This window comes from Ursus americanus, chromosome 3 (genome assembly GCF_024610735.1).
Source record: "Ursus americanus isolate L20-20 chromosome 3, mUrsAme1.1.p, whole genome shotgun sequence".
NCBI classification, from domain to species: Eukaryota; Metazoa; Chordata; class Mammalia; order Carnivora; family Ursidae; genus Ursus; species Ursus americanus.
Genome location: NC_142129.1, coordinates 62915979 through 62941606, shown reverse-complemented (window position 1 = coordinate 62941606; position 25628 = coordinate 62915979). Strand labels below are relative to the sequence as shown.

General features: G+C 31.8%; 1 long non-coding RNA gene across 1 annotated transcript in view; it reads left to right on the top strand.

The window, feature by feature from the left end:
* Positions 1-22730, top strand: part of LOC148110406 (uncharacterized) — a 335550-nt gene extending 312820 nt beyond the window's left edge. Inside the window, exon 3 of the long non-coding RNA XR_015723754.1 lies at positions 21794-22730. This is a non-coding gene — a long non-coding RNA (uncharacterized LOC148110406). The remainder of the gene's footprint in view (positions 1-21793) is intronic.
* The last annotated feature ends 2898 nt before the right edge of the window (positions 22731-25628 follow it).

Below are 25628 nucleotides of genomic sequence, written 5' to 3'. Positions count from 1 at the left end.
TAATTCTTCTTGAGTGAATTTTGGAACTTTACAGTTTTCTAGAAATTTGTCCCTTTCATCTAAGTTGTGTGATTTGATGACAAACAGTTGCTCAAAGTATTCCTTATAATCCCTTTAATTTCTGTGATGGCAGTGTTAATGTCTTCTCTTTTATACCTGATTTTAGTAAATCAATTGCTCTGTCTTTATCTTGGTCAGTCTAGCTAAAGCTTGTCAATTTTGATGGTCTTTTCAAAGAACCAATTTTTTAATTTGTTCAGATTACATGTTTTCTACCTATATTGTTTTAATTTTGTTCTTATCTTTATTATTAATTTACTTCTGCTTGCTTTGGGTTAATTTGCCCTTTTATTCTAGTTTATTAAGGAGAAAGATTAGGGATTCATTTGAGATGATTCGTCTTTTTTTTATTTTTAAAATTTATTTATTTATTCTTTTTTGAGAGAGAGAATGGAGAGGTGGGGGAGCAGAGGGAGAGAGTGGATCTTAAGCAGGCTCCACACCCAGCACAGAGCCTGACCCAGGGCTCAGTCCCACGACCCTGAGATCATGACCTGAGCTGAAATCAAGAGTTATGACTGAGCCACCCAGGTGCCTTGACATCCTCTTTTAACACAGGCTTTGATAGCTATAATTTTCCTTCTGAGCACTGAATCTCATAAATTTTGTTACATTATACTTTCCTTTTCATTTATCTCAGTGTATTTTCTTATTTGCTTTGTGGTTTCTTCTCTGACCATTGGTTATTTAGGAGTTTTTGTCTAACTTCTAAATATTTGTGAATTTCCTAAATTTCCTTGTTATTGATTTCTAATTTCATACATACCTTTTATGAGTTGAACACTTTTAAATATATTGAGATTTCATATAGTATGTCCTGGAGAATGTTTAGTGTTTATTTGAGAAGAATGTGTATTCTATGGTTATTGGGTAAATTATTCTATAGATACCCTGTAGGCCTAATCAGCTTATTGTGTTATTTAATCTTATATTTCCTTGTTGATTTTCTCTGTAGTTGTTCTGTCATTTATTAAACATTGGACATTGTAGTCTGCAATTAGTATTGTTGAATATATATCCCTTCAATTCTGTCAATTTGCTTCATGTATTTTGAGGTTCTGTAGTTAGTTATGTAGAAGAATAAATGGCTTACAAACAACATACATTTATGCTGTCTGGTACATTTAAGTTTGAAATTGCCTTTACTAGCATTCCTTATAATTTTTGTGTGTATTTGAATTATTGTCTAGTTTCCTTTCATTTAAGGATGAAAGACTCCCTATTTCTTTTAGGGCATATCTGCTAGTGAAGAATTCTCTCTCAGTTTTTGTTGATCTGAATTCTTAATTTCTTTTCCACTTTTTAGTGGCTTAATTGATAAAATTAACATAATAAGTATATATTTTGATATGTTTTGATTTATGTGAATATCCATGAAATCTTTTCCACAGTCAAGACAAAAAAAATATACTTCACCCCAAAAGTTTCTTCATGCCCCTTGGTAATCCTTGGTTCCTACACCTCCCTTTCCTGGCATTTCTGTCACTATACATTGATTTAATTTCCTGAATTTTGTATAAATGGATTAACACAGAGCATACTCTTTTTGGTCTGACTTCTTTCAGCACACATTTTGAAATTCATCCATGCTATAGCATGTATCAATTGTTTGTTCATCTTGAAGAGTAGTATTCCATTACAGGGATATATCAGTTTGTTTATCTGTTCATTTGTTGAGGGACATTCGTATTGTTTCCAATTTTTAGCTATTATAAATAAAACTGGTAGAAACTTTCATGTGTCAGTCTTTGCATGGGATTATGCTTTTTTTTCTCTCTCTGTAAATACCTAGGTGTAGAATAGCTCTATCATTTTAAAAGGATATATTAACTTTTTAAGAAACTGCCAAACTCTTTTCCAAGGTAGTTTTGCTATTTTAAACATCCGTCAACATTGTATGAAAGTTCTAGTTGCTCCGTATTCTCACTAACACTTGGTATGGTTGTTCTTTCTTCATCTTAGCCATTTTACTAACTGTGTTTACTCACAGCATCTCAGTATGGTTTTAATTTGCATTTCTCTAATGATTAATAATTTGACCATCATTCCTGTGTTTATTTGTCACTTGTGTCTCTTTGATGAAGTAATTGTTTAAGTATTTTGCTCATTTTCTAGTTGTGTGTTTTTTTTGTTGTTGTTGTTGTTAAATATTGAGTTTTGTGAGCTTTTTATATATTGTGAAAATAATTCCTTTATCAGATACATGCTTTACAAATATATTCTCCAAATCTGTGGCTCATCTTTTTATTCTTTTAACTGTGCCTTTGAAAGCACAAAAGTTTTAGTTTTGATAAAATCCAATTAAATTTGTTCTTTTTGAATCATGGTTTTGATGTTATATCTCAGAAATCTTTGTGCAACCCAAGGTTGAAGAGTCTTTGTCATAGTTGTCTTCTACACATTTTATAGTTTTGAGTTTTATATTTATGGCTATGATCTGTTTTAAGATCATTGGTGTATGTGGTACAAAGATAAAGTAAGTTCTTTCTTTTTTTTAACCTACAGATACCGAATTATTTTAACACCATATTTTGACAAGACTATCCTTCCTCTACTGAATTGTCTTTGCATCTTTGTCAAAAATAAGTTCTCCACATATATGTATGTCTCTTACCAAACCTTTACTCAGCTCTGTTGATCTATTTGTCTATCTTTGAGATGATACCATCTATATTGATTGCTACAGTTTTACATAAACCCCTGAAATTGGGTAGTAATCTTGATTTCATTCTATATATGGAACTCAATATGTACTCCAACACTGCTCCTCTTTTGAAAAATTATTTTGGCTATTCTAGGACCTATGCATTCTCATGTGTGTTTTAGAATATCTTTGTGAATTGCTTTAAAAACAAAAAAACTTTCAGGAATTTGGATTGAGTTTGTATTGAAAACGTACCTCAGTTTAGGGAAAATTGGTATCTTAACAACCCATTAATAGAGCATTTCTCTTCCTTTACTGCATAGGTCTTTGTTGTTTTATAGTTTTTGATTTGCAAATATTGTGCATCTTTTTGTATGCCATATTTTATTGCTATTGTAAAGGATATTTTTGAATTTTGATTTCTGATTATGCATTAATGGATATATAGAAATATAATTTATTATTTTTCTTCTTCAGACTAGCTATTAATATCTATCAGAACCCTACTGTTCCAGAGAATATAACTTAGGAAATCTTCAGTGCTTTAAAGGGCCATACATTGTGGTTCAGAGAGCATGGAATTTAGTTCTAATTCTAACAAAAACTCATTTGAAAAACTTTGGTGGATTATTTATTCTCTCTAAATTTTAGTTTCTTCATTTGCGTAATAAAATCATTGCATGGGTGATTCCTGGACTTTTTTTAAACTCTTGAAACACTCAGACACCATTTTCTTAACCACAACACAAAGTACTCTATTGGAGCATTTATACATTTACAACCCCTTATTTTTTTAAATGAGAATTTTCACGATTTTAGTTACAGTTGAGATAGAAGACTCAGAATACTAAGCTCAACCATTTATCTCAAATGATGAGTAAATGAATGAATGAGTGAATTTGTCTAGTCCCCTCCCCCAATACAGCATTGCATTATATATGAAAACTTACACGTTGAAATTTAATTTGCACTGAACCAAATGGGTAGACATTAGTTGAAATATATACACAAGTTGTCATTAATTACTTTTTTATGCTTGTGGTTCAAGCTTAGCTAGTGATGAAATTGATATTAAAAGTTGAGGAATATGAAACACATGCATAATACATATTTGCATAGATCTATGCATATTTGCATATATAGGTATATGCAACATTCATAATACTTAATTGAACAGGAATAATCAAAAATCAATAACACTTGATTAATCTCTGCTCAATTATGTTGAACGTGTGTGGATAAGTTATTGATATCAGTTAATAATAGTTCTTGGATGTTTAATTTAACCAATTAAATGCTTTCCTATGTCTTCCATTTGAGATTCTTTGTGAGATGATTTGCTGTCTTTGGAATTATTATTTAACATAAGTAGAATATTAAAATGATTGGAGTCCTCTTACATTGCTTGTAGTTAAATATGTCTAGCTTACTTAAAGCTCTGAGTGGTTTATATATTACTTGTTTTCTCAAGGTTTTAAAGACAAAATATGCTAGAATTATTAAACTAGAGGCAAGGAAGTTGGTAGTAAAGTGGATAATTGCAGAAGAACTATGTAGTAAAAGGACTGTGATAAAGTCACGGAATCTTTACCAGTGCTGTTTCCTATAACTGACAAATTGCTTTTCAATTATTATTTAAATTATGCTATTCTTAAATATAGTCACGTATACTGATTAAACACCATCTGGAAGTTTGGGGAGGAAAGTAACTACCAATCTTCTTTATATTTTTTAATTAGCATTTAGTCTGAATTATACTTATGACCTCATTTGTATTAAATATTTATAGATCACAGCTATTGCTGAATATTTACAGCATTGGACATCATAAATTGGATTTCGAATGGAAAGGACAAAATTGCCTGTCCTTTCCTTGACAGTAATGCAACTTTAGAATTAATTTATGGGGAGGGATATTAACTATTTTTCTTGTCTCAATAACTAATCCCAAAGTAATATTTGACCTTTTTGTATGTTTCTGTTTCCTTGGTTTTCTATATTCTCTTCTACACATTTTCTTTAATAGCATTACTCAAAGGGCAGTGCTTTATAGCACATAAGATCACATCTAAGGAATCAGTTTCCTGGGTTTGCACCCAGATCTGCATCAATGATGGGTAGTTAGTGAGTATCTCTATACTTAATTTCCTTACTGTAAAGTGGGAATAATAGGATTGTTATCAGGGATACATACACAAACACCCACACACACACCAACAAGCCTGTTGCATGGCTTGCCATATGGTAAGTACTACATAGATATTTGCTACTAATAATTCCTCCTTCTTTTATCATGCACTCATTCTTTTTCCTTTGATTCTGACTTCTTGCTAATTTATTTTTACAGATATTTTACTCCATATTTTATCCAGATTTCTATTAGAAAAATCATTTATTCTATTAGCTATAAATTCTTGTTTTCCATAATGTAAATATTCCCTTTCACACTAAAAGAACATTCTATGAAATCTAAAATGTCTAAAATAACAACTGCTAAATATAGTTAGCTATCGTTTATTTATATGTTATATTGATTTGTCCTTATTCTGTACAATAAAAATATCAAGACTTTGGCAAATAATCAAGTAGTGCACATGGCTGTGTATGTAAATGGTTCAGCAGTCATCATTTTCATTATTTTGTCTAAGTTTTTTTTTTCTTACCATGAGACGAGCTTTATAAGCAAACTTTCCTGATGACTAGTTCTGACTGTATTGTAGTACACAATAAGATGTACAAGAAAGTGTCCAGAAAACTATCAGAACCTGTTGCTTATGGCAGTCCTAGTCCATACATTTCTTAGCACTTGGATATTGATCCTTATATTTTGAGCAGAGTGTTTATATTAGTAGTAAAATAAGGGAAATTCCTTTGTGAAATGTAAGGGCATATGTTTTTTTTTCTTTTTACATTTACCAGAACCTTACTCTTTTAGTATATAAGTGCTTAATATTTTATTTCTTATCTCTACAAATTATGACATTAAATGGGTTTTTAAAAATTTCCAACCCACAGCAACATTTTATCCCATGGAAACTTATTCAGTGATATAGTATGAATGCAGTGAATGTCAATAACCTGAGAAAACAGTCTTGTGATTGTCTGAATATCATCTCTGGTGTTGTGATCTTACCCTCAGATACCACACCAATGAAGTTAAGGTAATATTTAAAGATATTTAGATTATCTTGGTGACCTTCTTCACAACTCATTTGATCTACCAAAACAATGTATATTTTCCTGTTAAAAAAATTATATGTGCATGCTTTGAGCTGGATCTTGTGTTTCTGGATAGCAAAGCCTCCTTTCAGGAGGGTGTATTTATATTGCTACTCTTTTGTGTTTTGTTCAGATCATCTGCCTGTCTCAGCCTTAATGCTCAGTAATTCAATTAATCCTAATTGTTCTTATTTTTAATGTCACCTGCTCCCAAGGGAAACTTCCTATTGTAATAATATATTGGATGATTTAAATTTTTTCATTGACTCTATAGTAGGACCAATTTAAAGTATTTTATTGAAATGCAAATTTCATACATTTAAAATTTTATGCACTTGAATATATATGTTTAATTAAAAGATATAGTTAGGAGGAGGAGGGGACATCAGGACAATTATACTATCTTTTTTCTGAAACCGTTTTCAGAAGATAAGGCCTTCTACATAAGCAAATACACTCTCATTATATTAATTAAAAAATAAATAAATAAAATAAAAGTCAAGATGAACTGGAAACTGGAAAGCCAAAACTCCTTACTGTAATTGTTCAAGGGACAAATTAGAATTCATTCTATTTTTTTTAATCCTGCCCTCTTTATAACTTTCTGCATATCCACAACCAAGAATGTAGGACACAGTATTTATATGGAATTCACAAGGTAACCTCAGATAGCTTGGATTTCATTTCTAAGGATTTGCAGATTGTTTAAAAATTAAAGCATTACTTTCACCTCTCTCTAATGATGCAATAATTTGAGGGACGATGAGGTACTTTGTGCAAATTCCAGACATTGAACAGAATTCAGAGCCTGTTCTATAACTCTGTAGAACATTCCCTCTATAATGTAAACAATATTAGCATATCAGTCATTTTAAAGACTGAAAGAGAATGAAAGATCGGCCAGGTATTTTTCTGATGTACGGAATTAAAGAAGTTCGAAGGTGAGAATGTATGGAAGGGCTTGGAAGCACGAGTGCTACTTGATGCTGTCACTGCAGTATAAATGGAGGGAAACAAAAGATGAGAAAAGAGATAAGATAAATAAAAGGAGATAAGGATACCCTTATTATTATTTTTTCAGGAGGCCAGCTTCGAGGGCTTTTTTCTTAGGTAACACTGGCTCCTGAACATGGTAATGCATTTACAGACCAATAGCAGGCCTAGATTCACACAAATGGCTAACTGTTTTGTAAACGTAGGAAAGTAGAAAACTTGCCATAATGTTTAATTTGTAAATTCTCATGTGTCTCTCTTCCTTTTCATTTTATGCCTAGTCTAGTGAATTATTGTTGGGTAAAAAGCACATTTGCTTAAAAAAAAATACACTGAAATGGTTTCAGATGATGACCATGTTTTTCCCTCATTGGAAATAAGAGAACAGATGCACACTTTAACTGTTACACAAAAATTACAGGCTCCTAAACCAAAAATAGTTCCCTTAATATGTATGTGTTATATCTTCATTGCCATTTTTCTCTAAAATGTGAAGACTGACAGCTGTTATTAATAGGTAGGTTGATTGTGGATATTTTTTTTCATTCAATTGAAAGATCTCCCGCTGCTTTTGGAAGAGTGAGATAATTCTCCATGTTGGGAACCCATAGCCTTTATAACTCACACTTGAGCTTTGGGTACATTTTCTTTTACCTTATTCATGTTATTTTTGAGTTGTCTCCGTGTCTCAGGCTTTTTGGATGTAAAATCATTTGCCCTTATGGTAAAATGAAATGAAGAAACAATGTATGCAAGGAATTCTAGTCTCCTCCCAAAATAAGTAATTTTCTTAACTGTGAAGAGGAAAAATTATTATGTTAATTTATATAGAGTAAGTCAGTTTACAAAGAGCAATCATGTTAGTCTTAAAATAAACATTTCTGCCTATGTCATAAATATTTTCTGGTGGGTTCAGTTTAAAAATAAAAATGACTAGGGGCGCCTGGGTGGCTCAGTCAGTTGAGTGACTGACTCTGGATCTCAGCTCATGTCTTGATCTCTAGGTCGTGAGTTTGGGCCCTGTGTTGGGCTCCACACTAGGCATGGAGCCTACTTAAGTATAAAAAAAATAATAAAAAATAAATAAATAAAATGAAATAAAATGACTAAAAATGACTTATTTTTTTTTCACCTGAACAAAATTTTTATTACAATTTGCTTTTAAGTTGAATACTAATAACAACTAAACAAAACACTGTTTGGGGTGAATAATGAAAATGTTGGTGTTAAAAGTGCCTTCTTAATGTAAAGAGAAGTAGAAATTAATACTGGAGACTTGACGGTAAGCCTTATGAAGGAGGGGAATTGTTCTCAATCACTGCTGAATTCCTAGTTGTCTAGAATAGTGTCTAGTTCAGAGTGGTTGGCAATTATTAATAAATCAATAAGCTATATTCACTTAAAATTATTTTGTATCAGCACTGTATCATGTTGTTTATTCTGTGGGGGGGGATAAGAGATATTTCCACAAGGAGATAAAATACATACTTGAAGAAACAAAAAATTGTTATTCCATTTAGCTGTTAAAATCATATCCACATTATCATACCATTGATTCAATTGTGATTTAATACCCAAATAAGTGATTTGGAAGTATTCTAAGTATAGCTTAAAATGTTGATTTTATCTGTCCTCCCATGTCTTTCACTAAAGTGATATGTTTAAAATCACCTTATTAAAATATGTTTTAAAATTATGTTTATGTGTGTAAAGCATCTTATAAAAAGAAGCTTAGAGTGGATCTTGTTTCTGAAACCCATAAAACCTTTTTTTAAACTTAAAAATAATAGTTTTTATAATTCCCATACATGCTTTTTCATATTGACAATATAAAAGTCACCAATGTAGTTTTTTTACTGTAAATATGAGGAGAAAGTCTCATTTTCCAGTTGTTCTTATGTTTGTTTCCAAAAATTACCAATCTCTTCTTTCTAAATTTTTCTACAAATTGTGCATGCCATTGTTGGGTATAAAGTAGTTGTTGATGAGCATGCTGAATAAAAAGCATCTCACTTTATGCTTATTTAGGTACATTAAGATTTTTGCACTTTAATAAAGTACAATATCCTTTATCCATTTGGTTTATTTTTTACCTGCATATGTTAAATTCATTTAACATTGAAATTCATTAATCATTGAAATTAATATTGAAAAGCTTTTTTACATTTTTATTCATGTCCTATTTCTTGCAAAGTAAACAATTTTTCTGTCTGATAAAATTATATTAAATTCAAAGGAATAAATTTATATTAAAAGAAATGCAGCTTATGTTTCTTTAAGATACATTTTCATGATTATCACCTATATTTTTGTTTTTCAGAATGTTGTCCAAACTCCAGTGTTTTTTTTTTTTTTTTAATGCAAATAAGCGATTTTCTTTCATGAGCTATGTAAAAATTTCTGCTAACCCATCTGGTTTAGAAGCCACAGCTTGAATTTTAATAAGACAATATTATTTACTGTACTTATTCCTGCAAATGTTCCAGTGTTTGCTCTTTCTTGGTGATTCTGCCTATGAATGGGTCAAATTACCTTTGCCTGTCTGAAAAACTTGGAAATAAGTGTTAGCACTCAATCAGTGAGGCTCAGGGTTGTGAAGCTTAATGTTTACAAATCCAAAGTGACGCACTCTAGATTTTAAACAAGGAACCCAATTTGTTCAGCCCACCAAAATACCTTTAGGATATAGTGTAGATGAGCTTCCCCTGCAGTTTTATTACTTCTTTCAGGCTCCTGGAGATTATTATATTTAAAGAAGCAGAAATAAACAGCAGTTATGGACTTTAAAGAGTTAATCCAAATTCATAGTGAATAACAATTGTATTCAACAATAATAATGTTACTGTGAAATATGTTTACTTGATACACGTTAGCTGAACCCAGCTCTTTTACAACTGTCCTGTTTGGTTAGAACAAGTCACATTAGGAATACATTATAATCTGGATATTTCAGATTACCATTTTTCCCTGAAATATAGGAGTTGATAGAACATTTTCCAATCTGTAAGAATAATGGCACTGTTTTTGGTTAAATGTTTGTTTTGAGTGGCAGAAAGTTTAGAAACTGACTGGAGCGTATCATAAGATGGGTGGCCACCAAGTTCTCTGTTGCCCTTAGAGACTTCCTTTCATAATCACACAAAGTTCAAGTCATTAAGGGAAAAGAGTAAATTTACAGAATGATACGGATTTTCAGAAGTCTTAATTAAAGCTCACAGAACTTTAGAAAATTGAGAAATGCCCTCTCTTGACACTTCATCTCCTGTTATTTGATTATCTGATTTAAATATGTGTTTAATTAATTAGTATTAGTATGAAATAGCCTAGATAGAATTGGAGTGAATGCCCTCTGGTTGTGAGGCAATTTTGCAGTTTTAGAGCAAGGGAAATAAAAGATTGTTGACTAAAGGGCTCTGGCCTATTTTAAAGCTTATCATCCCTCATGATAACCCCCAGGACTTCACCATTCCTTAGAACCACTGAGATCAGAGAAAGCAGAAACCATATATTCCTTTCCTAGAAGTTAGCAGCTCTCCAATGTACCATAAATATTTTGTCTAGTTTCCTGTAAGTAACGCATCTAGTTCTAAGTGAATTTCGTAAAGTAGGGATGAACATGAAGTTGCCACTAAGGAGTTGAGTATAAAAGCTAGTGAGTAAACCAGTAGAGAAATCAGGTTTCTATCTTTAGGTCAAGTCTCTGACAGCCCTTCTTTGCTTATAAAGGTGATGCTTCTTCTGGCATCACGTCTTCCAAACCAAGATGAAACCCATGTCTTTTTTTTATTTTATTTTATTTTATTTTATTTTATTTTATTTTATTTTATTTTTTTCTATTTAGGAAAGTGCTACTGGTTCTTCAAGGTATTTGGGATAAAATGAACCATGTGTCACTAGAGCTACTTAGTTAAGGAGTGTCAATGAACAAATACTGATGGGATAGCTTAATGAGCCCCTTGGCTCCAAACACTAAAAATAAAAACCCTTAATATTTCGTTTACATAGGGCTAAGAATGCAGAAACATTTTTTATAGAGTCTTGTACTGTTCTTGAAATTAAGGCTCTTCTTTGAAGTATGCACTGTAACACTGGTATTTGGAATCAATAATATACCATCTCCTAGGAAAGGGCTCATATGATCTATTCCTATCGGGAATGATTACTTTGGGTTTTAAATTTGCTGCTTGATTCCCCCCCCCCCCCCCCCCCACTCAACAGAACTTCCTCAAGTTGTGACTCAGGATTTCCCTGCTAGTGTTTTAAAAATCTGACAATTAAAGTTCTGGCTCATATGCTCAACAGGTTTTTACAAGTTATAGGCCAACGGATACACACAGAGACACACAAAATGAGAACTCACCCTCATATACAGTAGTGGTACAATCCCTTTCTCCTTTCTTTGCCAAAGGTGCAGAAAGCAAGATTCTATTCTCTAAATACTTTGAGTCAAATTGTGCTTTCGGGTGGTCAGGATAATTAGGACTCAAACAGAAGCACAATAGCCTAACAAATTTTTTGCCAAAATCAAGCCACACTCAGCTCAATCTCAGCTTCAATCGTATAAGAATATAAATCCATTAGTAATGATGTTTTTTCCTACTAGGAATATAGTTTAAATATACAATGTAAGGGAAGTAGCTTTATTTTAAATTTCTAGTCATGATGACTGGATAGGACCTATCAAAAACCTTTCTTTGTCTTATTAGCAACTACGAGAAGGCATGTAGAGTTCAGTTTCCTGAGTGCATTTCATGGGAAAGATAACTAGTTGTGCAAATACAAGTCACTTCATTTAGGAACAATATTTAAATTGGGCCCCAAATTGTGTGTGAAATGTATTTTCTCATTAAAGGGAACAGCCAATCAAAGAAAGCCTTTACTGATTGTTAATGAAAACATGTACTAGGAAAAAGTAATAATTCATCTTTGAATTAAGAGGAAGGAACTTTGATCTCTCTTGTGACTGACTATAAACATTTACATTTGGGGACACCTGAGGTTTTATTTGAGAATTTGCTTTTTACTATTGCTCAAGTTTTAGGCAGACAGACATAAATTACTGGTCCTTTTTCATTCCAGCTTATACATTATTGGGCAAAAGAAGAGAAACATGGCTGGAGTAAGTTGAGGCACAACAGACTACAGTGAATAGACCATGTGTTGGAAAATGTCAAATATTAGATATTTACTTCATCAGCATATACAAATAACCTGTATGATCTAAAACTCCTTTATTTTCAGAAGCTCCTCTGCTAGACCATAATTCCAATAACTCAAACTCAAAATTTTACTATTTTGAATCTAAGTGAAATTAACTCTATTCTTCCTCTCTGGTTACAGTATCTAGAATATCAGGCACAAAATAGATAAGTTTAATAATTTTACTTGTTGGTTCAATAGAGTCTAGCTTTATTTGTCTTGAGGATATGTACCTCATACTAAATTCTGCTTAAGGAGATATTTGTAGTTAATATAAAATATTGTAGAAAGAAGTAATTTAAAAAGAACTCTTTGGGGGCACCTGGGTGGCTCAGTCAAACGTCTGCCTTTGCTCAGATCATGAACCTGGGGTCTCAGCGGTGAGCCTGCTTCTCCCTCTGCCTCTGCTGCTCCCCCTGCTTGTGTTCTGTCTATCAAATAAATAAATAAAAATCTTAAAAAAAAAAAAAGATAAAAAAAAACTCTTTGTTCCAGTGTTAAGCAAGTTAAACAACTCTCTTGGCCTCAGTTTTCTTTTATATTTAAAATAATCTTTTCTGCTGCAATTATTTTCTGAAAAGTATGAAATTTCCTGATGGTTTTCACCTTTTCAATCAATAATAAAAGCCTTTTTTTTCCTCATCTTACAAGTAAGCAAAAGATGGGGAAGAATCAGTAGGAAAAATGTTAGTAATGATGATGAGAATGTTGCATGAATTATTACATGCCTTTAATAATTTGACAACAATTAAAAGTCTTCAGTCTATAATTCCAATTTTTGAAAAATTAAACCAAAATAATCAGTAGTAGCCCCAAATGGAATGCTGATGTATTTTTTTTTTGTTTTTTTGGCAATAGGAAACCAATTTGTAACATTTCTATTCATTTCACTATTATATAACTATGCTCCCTTACTGACTCACATTTCTATTTTACAAAAGACAATATCCCAAATGCATTAAGCATATGGTTTGCTTACAAAACTCTGTGTGGATCCAATGCAGCCTAATAATGCCTTTGTTTGTGGAAAAACTAGGTTAAAAGAGGTAGATGACTAAACCAGAAGTAAGATGGTTTTCAAAGACATTGCATCAAGGATGGTTGTGTGCATAGATGATATTTTAATTTTTTATTTTAGAATCCATAAAATAATTCTTGAAGAATCATAGAGCTATTTCATTAACTTCTTGTGAGAACAAAGAAAATTCTTTTGTAGACACCCCACAACATCATTGATATAAAATGTCGTTACGACTAATTGGAATGAATTCTTACCTTCCCAATTGTAAGTCAGTGCTGTTCAAGATTTCTTTCTGATAATGTGGCAAGAGTAGCCTCACTTTCATCTATTAATGTCATCTCTTGTGTGCCTGCAAAATTTGCCAGAACTGATTAGAGCAGATATTAAATGATAATTGGACATTTAGTGCTCGTCAAACAGAAAGTGACAGATGGGGCACTAATTAAATTATAGTTCTGACATTATTCACAATGGTTTATGACTCTTCAGTGATGACCTTCATGCATCTCTTCTCCATATTTTTTCCCTTTGGTGGGGAAGGAAGGATAGGACACTGATTGATAGAAAGGAAAACTATCTCTAAAAACACAGAGCAAAACCCAGAGATATTTAAAATGCCTAGTTTTTTAAAGCTAGCTATCAAGATAAAACATTTTTCTGTAGTGAAATGAATAATTATAAAAGAATAGGGAAACTTACTATGAAGCTAATGAACTGCGAAGAAAATATCTAGGTAATCCTAAAGAATATACAAAGACAGATTATAATGACTCTATTCCTGGAAAGGGTAAAGACCTTTGTTCTTATTTGAATAAAGAAAAAATATAATTCTGATATCAGAAATGAGGATGCAGGCTTTTTTATTAATGCCTTTTTTGTTTGTTAACTCAAGCTTGCATTACTAGTTATCTCCACCAGCTAAATGAAGAACCTTGTTGAAAAGAAAGGGGTAGGAGAGGAATTAAAAGAAATTCTAAGCCACAGTTGCTGAACCAGAACTGCATTTTCTTTTTCAATTAAAAGAGAAAACACAGTGTTGATTACTTTCTAACTTTAGTTTTTAATTTTACTCCAGTGTTTAGTAGTCTTAAGGAAAAAAAAAAAAAAAGACCTGAGAGTAAAACCTCAAAGACTTTGATAAGTAGTGAACAATCCTCTGAACCCTCTGTCTAGTGGGTTTAAATTTGAATTTAAAATTATTTTATGTCATATCTCTTTCCATAACTTTTAGGCATCTTTTGCCTGCTGACATATAGGTACAGCTTTAGTTACCATTAGTGATGAAAAGTTTTGACTAATTAGAACATGCACACTATAAGATGAGTAGAATAGGAGGGAAGAATATCTGTTTTTACTGATGTAATCTTTTCAATGTATAAAGGTATAGAAAAGAGAGCAAATGAATATAGAATTATTTTGATTCTTTTACCTAAGTATGTTCTGTAGTTTAGATGTGATAATGAACTAGCAAATTCAATACAAAGGATTAAATGGACTAGACGTAGAGATGGCATTCCAGTTGGCCTGGCTATCCGTGGGAACTTGGAGAATTTTCTTTACCCTATAAAGCCTTACTTTCTTGAGTGTTATAATAATGTGGCTTTATTAAATGTTTTATAAGTCTTTTTATACCTTCAGAAATCTTATATTTGTTATGGATGACTTTCATGTTTTGAGTCAATAGAGTCAATGTATGTCCATAGCAGCTTATTTTTAAAGGAATTTTAATATAATATATTACCAATAGCATAATAGTTTATGTATTATCAAAGAAATGCATATATATTCACAAATATAGTGGAAGAACAGTGTTTAAAAATTTTTCTGGATAATAACAGGTTACTCAGCTATTCAAGACCTTTACAGTGTTTCCTGTTTTCATGTTTGCTGTTGAATACGCAGGCTGCTGCGTAGGGGTTAGAGATGTTTGTGTATATTTCTACAAACCTTTTTATTAAACATTCTTTTGCTGTTAAGATATTTTTCTATATTGTTCTGAATATAAGCAACATAATGTCCTTTGCTCTCCTGTTCTGATAACTCCATTGAAGTAGAATATGAGGTTATTTGACCATGACATATTCTCACAAATTTGGATATTATGGTTTTCTTTACCCTTCCTAAGTGCACATAGAAATACAGAATACAGGGGCGTCTGGATGGCTCAGTCAGTTAAGCGTACAACTCTTGATTTTGGCTCAGGTCATGATCTCAGGATTGTGGGATCAAGCCCTGTGTTGGGCTCTGGGTTCAGCATGCAGTCTGCTTGAGACTCTCTCCCTCTGCCCCACCCCCCCAGTTGAGCATGGGCTCTTTCTTTCTCTCAAAATAAATAAATAAAATCTAAAAAAAACCCCAAAAACAAAAAACAAAAAAAAACAGAGTTTTCTCTGTAATTCATCCATTCTTTCATTTTACGTTTTGACAGGGAGAAACAACTAACTGTCTGATTGACAACTTCTAGAATTTTCTTATTGCAAATCAAAACATTTAAACTTCTCCCATCTTCTGTCTCCTTTCTATTTTCTATGCTATATGAGAAATCACCATTGCCAAGAGTGTTCCTGTGGTTCCTCCTGGAACTTACCTCAGTATCTTAAATGTCAATAACTGGACTTGTGAGTTAAATTAAAGTGCTAGGTACTTTCTCTCCATTGTTCCACTTATTGTGGTTTCATCTTCCCTATAAACATTCCAGTTTTGTTTAAATATCATTCTCCTTTGCAGAAAACATGAAAATAAAATCATACCTACATAGTTTCCAGTTTTCTGTTTCTTTTAATATTTTTAACAATGCTCTGCTTCAGATGGTATCAATGTTCTTTTCTTACTCTTGCCCTCTATTCTAAATATGACTGAGAGGGTCTTTTGTTCTCATGTTTCAAAAGACTCATTTATTTTTCCTATTAACTTATCAGATACCATTTGGTTTGAACTGATGCAGAGTGAGGGTGATAATCTGAAGTAATTCTAAACATTAGACATGCCAAATCTTTGTTTTTACCTACAACGGTATTTGAATAAAGCTCAGCTGAGCTGCTGAAAGCATAGGAATACAGCTGTGATTAGCATGTTTTTAAGATTAAGCTAATTATAGAATATTAGAATTTTAACATTATGTATTTAGCTCATCGATATTGTAAACTTCAATGAATAATTTAAATGTCAATAATTTGCATTATGAAATTTTCATTTATGAATACATTCTTCAATATCCAAAAGATTCAAGGAACAAAGAATTAAGACACTATCAGTGGAGTCAAAAGTACTAGCCATCTCTACCAGAGAATTAAATGTTTTAGTGAGCATATTTTCAGTTAGAAGGGACTGTAGAAATTATTTAATCCAACATATGCAATTTGAGGAGACTGAAGACCAAAATGTGATAAGGCTTTCCAGTTGTCATAATCAGTTAATGGTAGACCTGGCTCAAGAGTCTGTCTTTTGACCAACAATGTAGCAATCTTTGGATTTTCTTAAGTGACAGCAATAACTTATTTACTTAAGACTAAGGGTGGGAAAGTTGTTTGTTTGTTTTTTTAATAAAGAGCCAGATATTAAACATTTTTGGCTTTCCAGCCTATATGGCCTCTGTTGCAAATTCTTGACTCTGTAGCAATATAAAATATGAGTAAAAATAACCATGACTATATTCCAATGAGATATAGTTTCAAAAACAGACTGGCTGGATTTGGTTAATGAGCTATAGTTGGCCAACTCCTGATCTATCAATTTTTAAAAATCCTAAGCTGTACATTTAAAAATGGTTAAAAGCATATATTTTGTTATATGTGTTATAAACACAATAAGCAAAACAAAACAAAACTCTTAAGTAGATAGCCTTATAATTCACATATCCATATTGTAACAGAGGGTTGAGTAATTGGGCACCTATTTTTAAAATGATAGCGAACAATGGCCAGCATCAAGTTTACATTAATGAAATTATTTATCAAATAATTAGAATATGATAATGAGAAGTCAAGAGAAACCAAATGATTATAGTAGAGAATTTTGGAAAGTATCACTTAGAAGTCTGAACTCTGCCTGAAGAACCCTGTAATGAGGCACATATCTATTTTAACAAGACAGAGCTTAATAGGGAAACACAATTCCTAAATAGCTTTATATTAATATGGGGTCTAGTTTATATAGTTCAAAATAAAATACCGATAATATTTAGCATAGAGGTATTTTTGGTGGAAAAAAATAAGATCCTGAAAGAAAGCCAGTGTTTTCCCTTGTTTTTCTCATTTAAGAAAAGTCCCCAAAAGATTTTTTCTAGGTAAATCTATCCAGATGGTTTCTTAAGAAGTTGATCGTGCTCACTTTTCTTTTATTCTTTCTCTCCCAACATCCTTTCAAATTTGGTGAGGCCTGGTTAGATATGAATTCCCTTCTCAAAATTCCCTTTTTTTGCTAAGTAATCATAATCTGCCACAAGTCAAATGATATGCTAGCAATTCCAGGATGATAAATAGAGTCTACTGAGAGCACTCAGGCCACTCTGATATCCATCTTAGATAATCAGTCTAGAAAAAGGTAGATTGAAACAAAGAGGTGAATTTCAGTTAATTTTGTTTTTTCCCCAATATATTTTTTTTACATCTTTACTGAGGCACAAGTGACATATGATAAACTGCACATATTTAAAGTATATAATAATCTTAACAAATTTATACACCCATGAAACTATCACCACAATTAAAATAATGAACATATCCGTTATCTCCAAATTTTCCTTGTCCCACTCTGAAATCCTTTTCTCTTGCTCCTTCCTGTCTTTCTCATCCCATCCACAGTGAACCACTGATCTAGTTTATATCATTATAGGTTAATTTGCATTTTCTAAAATTTTATGTAAATGAACTCACACTGTATGTACTGTTTTTGACTGGCTCTTTTCACGGAGAGTAGCTATCTTGAGATTAATCCACGCTGGTGGGTGTAGCAGTAGGTCATTTATTTTGATTGCTGAGTTGTATTTTATTTTATATTCCACAATTTGTTTATCTATTTACCTTTTTATGAACATTTGGGTTTTTTTCTATGTTTTGGCTCTTATAAACAAATTGCTATGAACATTCATGTGCATGTCTTTGTGTGAACGTATACTTCATTTCTCATGGGTAAATGCCTACAAGTGAACTGACTAGGTCATATACTATGACCCATATTAGGTAAATTTTGTCATCTCCTAATTTTTTTTTTCAGTCAAGTTATTCAGTAAATAAATTTATTGTTTCCCTTCTTATTTTCCCTTTGAGAAATCCCACTATATAAGAAAAAGAAACTAGAAACATACTTTCAGGCAACTGTGGGCTTTTCTTTTTTATTATAAAGTTTCTTTTCCAAACAAAAGAGCTTTAAAAGCTGAAGAGAAAAAAAAAAAACAAAAAACAAAAAAAAACCCCAACTTATGAGATTGAAAGTGTGGGTCTCTATAGAGCACTTGTGAGATTTAAGTGCTAAAAGTCATTTCCATAAAGTGGTAGCCCAATGATACAACTGCATTCAATTCATTTATAAATTTGGTGCAATTTATGACATTATAGGTAAGAATAAAGGTAGGCATATGGTTTAATTTAAGAATTTGAGCCTTGACAATGTGAAAACCTTTATTATTCTCAGAAACAAGAGGCAAAAACTAAACAAGACAAAAACACTAGGAGCTCAAGACACAAAGCTTATAACTTTATTTAAATTCTGACTATGAACATTGTTTATTAACTCCATATATACACAATTGAGTAGATTAAGAAGAGATTTTACTGATAGTATATGTAAAACAATCATAAAGAAAACTGATGGTTAAACTAATCATTTCTACTATATTAACAACTTTCACTATTTATTGTGGCTCTATTAAACTGGTTTTAGTGATAAAAATCACCAAGCAAATAAGATTGTTATTCAGTCATTTCATACCCAGTTGTAGACTGTCTTTGCAAATTCCAAACCACAGCTCTTGTGAAGTCTAGGATAATAAACATGTCAAAAATATGAAAAACATTTCTTAATGCAAATACTGTACAAAGTATTTAAAATAATGAGTTTGTATTTAAAAAAAACTACATTTTTGTTAATAAAACATGTTTTGATTTAAGAACATGCCTATATTGATTCCTTAATGTTTATGGGGAAAAAAGCATATTAAAGTTTACTGGGGGCCAGTGACTAGCCTATGTGCTTTATAAATCAATTCACTTAACACTCATAAGAACTCTTTGAGATTAGTACTTTTATTAGCCTCATTTTATTGAAAATGTCCCTGAGGCAGAGACTGGTTAAGCATCTTTCACAAGGGCATGCAGCCAGCAAGCGGCAGAAACAGGCTTGGAACCCAGGCTCTAATTACTGAGAGGAGCTCTTAAGGACTACACTATATAAATTAACTCCCTAGCTTAACTCTTATACATAAATGCAACAATCAATACTAGCTTTTTTTTTTCTTTCTATTTTTAATGAAGGTGAGAGTACTTAAGGTTTAACTAAAGTCACTGTGGAATTTTAAAAAATCTGTACTGAAAACAACAGCATGGCAAAGGCATTCTTTCCTCAATAACACAGATATGAGCTAAACTTCTAGTTAGTTAGCTTTTCATTTAATATCTTTTTAGAATCTAATCGTCACAGCAGGGTAACAACAAACACATCATTACACATGAACTAGAATGAGGCATATCCATATACTCATTGTGAAATGATTCTCGATATGTCACAAAGGCATCACTCTGTTCACCAATGGCTTATGTCCCATTAAAGAATATCTCTCACAATACAGTAGTCCCCTTCACCCCCCTATCCATGGTTGTACTTTTCATGGTTTCAACTACCTGAGACAACTGTGGTCCAGAAGCAAATGATCTTCCTTCTGATGTATCAGAAAGTTGATGGTAGCCTAATGCTACAATATGGTGCCTACCTCATTCACCTCATTTCACCTTATCGTGTAGGCATTTTCTCTCTCACATTACTACTAGAAGGGTGACTACAGTGTAATAAGATTTTTGAGAAGAGAGACCACATTTACATAACTTTTATTACAGTATATTGTTGAAATTGTTCTATTATTAGTAATTATTATTAATTTCTTACTGTGCCTAATTTATAAATTAAACTTTATCATAGATATGTATGTATGGAAAAAACATAGTAGGTATATATGGTATGGTATTACCTGTGGTTTCAAGGCATCCACTGGGAGTCTTGGAAAGGGGGACTACTGTACTTCCCAAATTAGATTGAATTGAGCCATCAAACCCCAAAAGAAAAACCACTTCCAGCAGTCATGGATCCTCTCTTCGTAAATAGATTTTGCTCTCTCCTTCAGACCTCAATCTCTATTTTGAATTACAAACATTTATTTATGTTTTCCCTTTCATAATTATTGAGAGACTTCATAGTATTGCTGGCATATTTTAATCAATTTATGATTTAGTTGGTTTCCTTAATGAGGAAGGGCAAGTGATTAACCTATGTAACATTGTGAAATACATTAAAAACTTAAAAAGCATCTTGATCCTTTCCCTTCGAGTATGAAAATAAAAGGATGACTTAAAAATACCTAAAATGATAATAATGCATTTATTTAAAACAAACTAGCATTAAACATAGCAACAAGAAAAATTTTATGTATCTTATCCCTGTGATGCTTTCTCATTGGATGAAAAGATGTTCTTCAGTAGCTGATGAGTGAGAGATACCATCAGGTATGAAGTCGTCTATGATGATTAATGACTATTTCTACGACAAATATGTCAGAATGATACAACAGTTGGTTTCCAATGAACACCCAATTAGTGAATGAAAATGCTATGTGGGTTTTACTAAAATTCAATAGCGTAAGATTATTAACAACTTCACACGCTATAATATTCTAGGTCTTTCATACATATTGTTACATTCAATCTTCACAACTCTTCTGCAGGTTAAATACAATTATTCCTATTTTGTAGAAGAAACTAGGGTTTCAGAAAGTCTTAGTTAAAATTGCTTTATATCACAGAGCTCATAAGAGGCAGAACCTCATATCTGGTTTAGTGGATCGGCACAGGAAGAAAAAGAGGGTGATTTGCCATATGTCTGTACATGGTTAAATTGTGTATATATGTTTTAAAGACTTCCCTTGCTAGGAAGTATCTGCAGACCAATCCATTCATCTCTTAGTCTTTATATCCTTCACAATTTTTTTTCTCTTCCTCTTTCCCTAAGGATCTTATATATGGTCCACGTTAAAAAACAAACAACAACAACAAAAAAAAACTCTTCTTCAGCCTACCATAGAACTAAATGTATGCAGTTATTTATTAAAAATTCTCTGATAATAATGACAACAAAAGTCAGAGATTGGAGATACCAACTAACATGTGAATCTATAAACTGAAGTTTGACTTGGAGAGTGTTTTATGTAGGAGAAAGATATATTTATTTTCACAATATCTTTGCAAGTCTGAGTGAATCTATGGTTTTCTATTTTAAAGATTCTTTGGAAATTGTAGCTGGAAGAAAGTTTCAAGTTAATTTGGTCCCCATGATGGACTGAATCATGTCCCCCCAGAATTCATATACTGAAACTTTAAGGTATTTAAAGAAGTAATTATGGTTAAATGAGTTCATAATGGCAGTGTGCTAATCCACTGTGACTGGTCTTACAGGAAAAAATAAAGAAATACCACAGTTGTGTGTGTACAGAGAAAAGATTGTATGAGAACACAGAGAGAAGGCAGGCACCTGCAAGCGAAGGAGAGAAACCAACCCTACTGGCGACTTGATCCTTGACTCCAGCCTTCAGAACTGTGAGAAAATGCATTTCTTTATTTAAGTCACTCAGTCTGTGGTAATTTGTTAGGGCAGCCCTAGCAAATTAAGACAGTTTCTTTATATTTTACTAAACTTAGAATTATGGCCTAAATAAAAATAACTTGCTCAAAACTATAAGTTAATTTAAAAAATTAAAAATAATGTGCATTGGGTATACTATATATCATGCATCATGCTGGTGCCTTTACATGTATTTTCTTATTTTAGCCTCTGCAAGACCTCATTGAGGTAAGTTGATGAAATCCATTATTCTTAAAGTTCAGATACATTTATTCATTCTTTTCTTCAGCAATATTTGGTATATCCCACAGATGATAGGTGAGCAAGGTGAAGCATATGTCCTTATACACCTAGCAAAAAAAAAAAAAAAAAAAAAGGAAAGAAAGAAAAAAGAAAAAAAAACTTTTATAATGTAACCCTTGCTTACTTTTCCAATCATATTTCTAGGCACTCTACTATCTGTAATCCTATAATAATGGGTACAAACAGCACTCTGCAGTCTGTAATCCTATAATAATGGGTGGAAACAGATACAGCCTGGTTTTGTCTAGTCATTTGTTCTGGGTAGAATTCATCTTGGATTTGCTTTTCATGGGAGTCAAGTGTTGAAAAACAAAGAATGGTTGTGCTGAAAGAGATTTAGAGAGATTTTGAAGTCATATAAGTCATTTTTAGGTAAGTCATTTCCCGCTGGGTATATAGACTAAAGCTGAAAGGTTATGAGCAGAAATTTTTTCCCACACCATCTTTTTATTTTTCTAGTTATGATATATAAGAAAAAAAAGGAAAACACAAATAAAAAAGATATATAACTTAATTTATCTTAATACATACACCAGTATACCTTTCAGTTGATAAGAAATAAGATATTACCTTTTCTTAATAACTAGAGAGTTTCTCCCTTGCAAAATAATCACTATTCTTATTATATGGTAATTGTTTCCTTGTCTTATATTATTTTTTACAGTTTTACATATAATTTGTTACAATTTTACATATAACTTGCAACACTAATTTTTTAAAATTTCGTGTAAAGAAAACCATGCTATTTGTGTTCTTTTTTTTCTAGTTTTATTCATTCAACATTATGTTTTTGAGATTTAATCAGGTTTATTTATGTAGATATGTATTATTGATTCATTTGGTTGTTATATGATATTCTATTGTATGAATATGCCATAGTTCGTTATTAATGGACATTGGGTTGGAAATTATGAATAATGTTACAGTGGCATTCTTAACACAAGAAAAAACGTGCATAAATTTAGTTAGGAGTGCAATTAATAAATCATAAGAAATTCTTTGACTTTACTTGATCAGTGCCAAGATATTTTCTAAAGTGGTTGTACCATTTTGAACTACTACTAGCAGTGTACAAAAGTTCTAGTGCCTCCACATCCTTGGTATGGTCAGTCAATATGTATATATTTTATCCATCCTGATGGACATGTAATCTATCTCATTGTGGTTCTAATTTTTAGTTTCCTGATTATTAATGAGCTCAAACAACTTTTCATGAGCTAGTAGGTCACTTGATAACCCTCTCTTTTGAAGTCTGTGTTCAAAGCTAATGTTCGTTTTATTTTTGTATTAACTACAGTTTTCATATAAATTTGAATGATTTTTCTAAATATGAACAATTCTTGGTTAAATGTATCATTAATATCTTCTCCACGTATGTGACTTGCCTTTAACCATCATAATTATGTGTTTTCATGAACATGATTTCCTTATTTGAATGTTGTGAAATTTATCAATCTTTTGCCCGTATGGTTATTATTACCTGTATCCTGTTTAAGGAATCTCTCCTTAACATGGAAAACATGAAAATGTTGTCTTTTGTTATATTTTAGAAACTATATTGCTGTGCCTTTTCCATTCTGATCTATAATCTACCTGGAATTGATTGTGTCTGGGTATATGTAAGAGTCAAGTTCTTTATTTTTCCATATGGATATTCAGTTGAACACCACCATTTATATTTTCTCTCTTATATTTAGTATCACTGTTCTCATAAATTATGTGCCCATATATCTGTTTCTAGGCAAGCCATTCTATCCCACTGATATATTTGTATCCTTGTGCTAATATTATACCGTCCTAATAAGTGACTCAGAAGTCTTGAAATCTGGTAAAAGAAGTCCTTCCACTTTTGTTTTCTTTTTTCACTAGTGCTAGTCTATAATCACTTTGCCGAGCTAAAAGTTTAGTGTGATATTATTAAATTAATTATCAGTTTGTAGAGAATTTACATGCATGCAATATTAAGTTTTCTGAATGATAGGCATGTCATTTGCCTCAATTTATATAGGCTTCTAAAGTTTTTTAAATGATACTTTATATTTTCTACATAGAAGTTCTATATACTTTTTTTTTAGACTTATTCATGGACAGTGATATTTCTAATGTGATTTTTAAATGAAAGTTTTATTTTTTTAATTACTATCTTCTTGTTTCTAGTATATAAGAATGCATTTATTTGTGCTCATTGAGCTTATATCCAACAACCCTACTGAAATTATACATTACTTTTAATACCTTATGTGTGGATATTTTTGGTATTTTCCCATAGATAAGGATAGTATTTGAAACTAATATACGTATTATTTTTCATCCCAGTCTTTTTTGTTTTTAACCTTTTACATTTTCCTTGCTTTACTACATATGCTAGGTCATATAATAGGTCATATAATACCAGTGTTTAATAGAAATGGTGATATCAGCCATCCTTGTCTCACTTCTGTTAAAATTAAAATAAGCCATCAATTGTTTTAATTACAGTTATTCATATTCAATTTTAAACCCTTGTTTCTTACATATAGTATTCTGTTTTTTGCTGAAATTCTCAATATTAACTTTTTTCTTCAAATATTTTTAAAAGTTAGCTAATGGCAATAGTTTGAGCTTCTGTGTATCCCTTTCAATGGTCTGTTGTATCTCTTTAATTTTGCCATGTTTTTCTCTTTCTTTGTTTGCCTAGTTATTTCTTAATTATGGTCTAGATGTTTTTTGGAAGTAATTTGATAATTAGGATGATATTACCGTTCTTGAGAATCAAGTTTTGTGTGTGATTCTGGAAGGGAATTAAGGCAGTAGCAGTCTGATATCACCTTAACCTAATTTGAGGGAATGAGATGATTTGAAGTTGAGCTGCAGTTGACTGTTTGCTTTCTGTTTACCCTGTTCTTACCATACAGTCTTTTAAGGCTCTGTTCCAAAGTGAGCATTTGAGCAGAACCACTTTCCCTTACTAAGCTTTGGATTCCAGTCTCAGTTATACTAGTCCCATAAGATGGTTGAAAGTGTTGTTCAAACCAATAGTCTTCAAAAGATCTGGCTGATTCCAAGACTGGAACTAACACAGAATGAGCCTGCAATATTTTTTTGTGCAGAAAAGTAAGAAAATGCTCAAAACATGATGGGGACATGTAAAATAAATAAAGACACCACAAAGAGGCTCCCACTGGCCAAATATTGGGCAAGCTGAGCACCAAAGTAATGAAATACAAAAATGAATTATAAACCATTGCAAATATAGGGATTCATGAATTTATATCAACAATAAATACATGTAAATAACCATTAGTGTATAAGGTTAACAGGCATAAAATTGGGCCGTTGCTTATAGTGGAATGCCATGTGGTACTAGCCAAATGCAGACAGGGTACT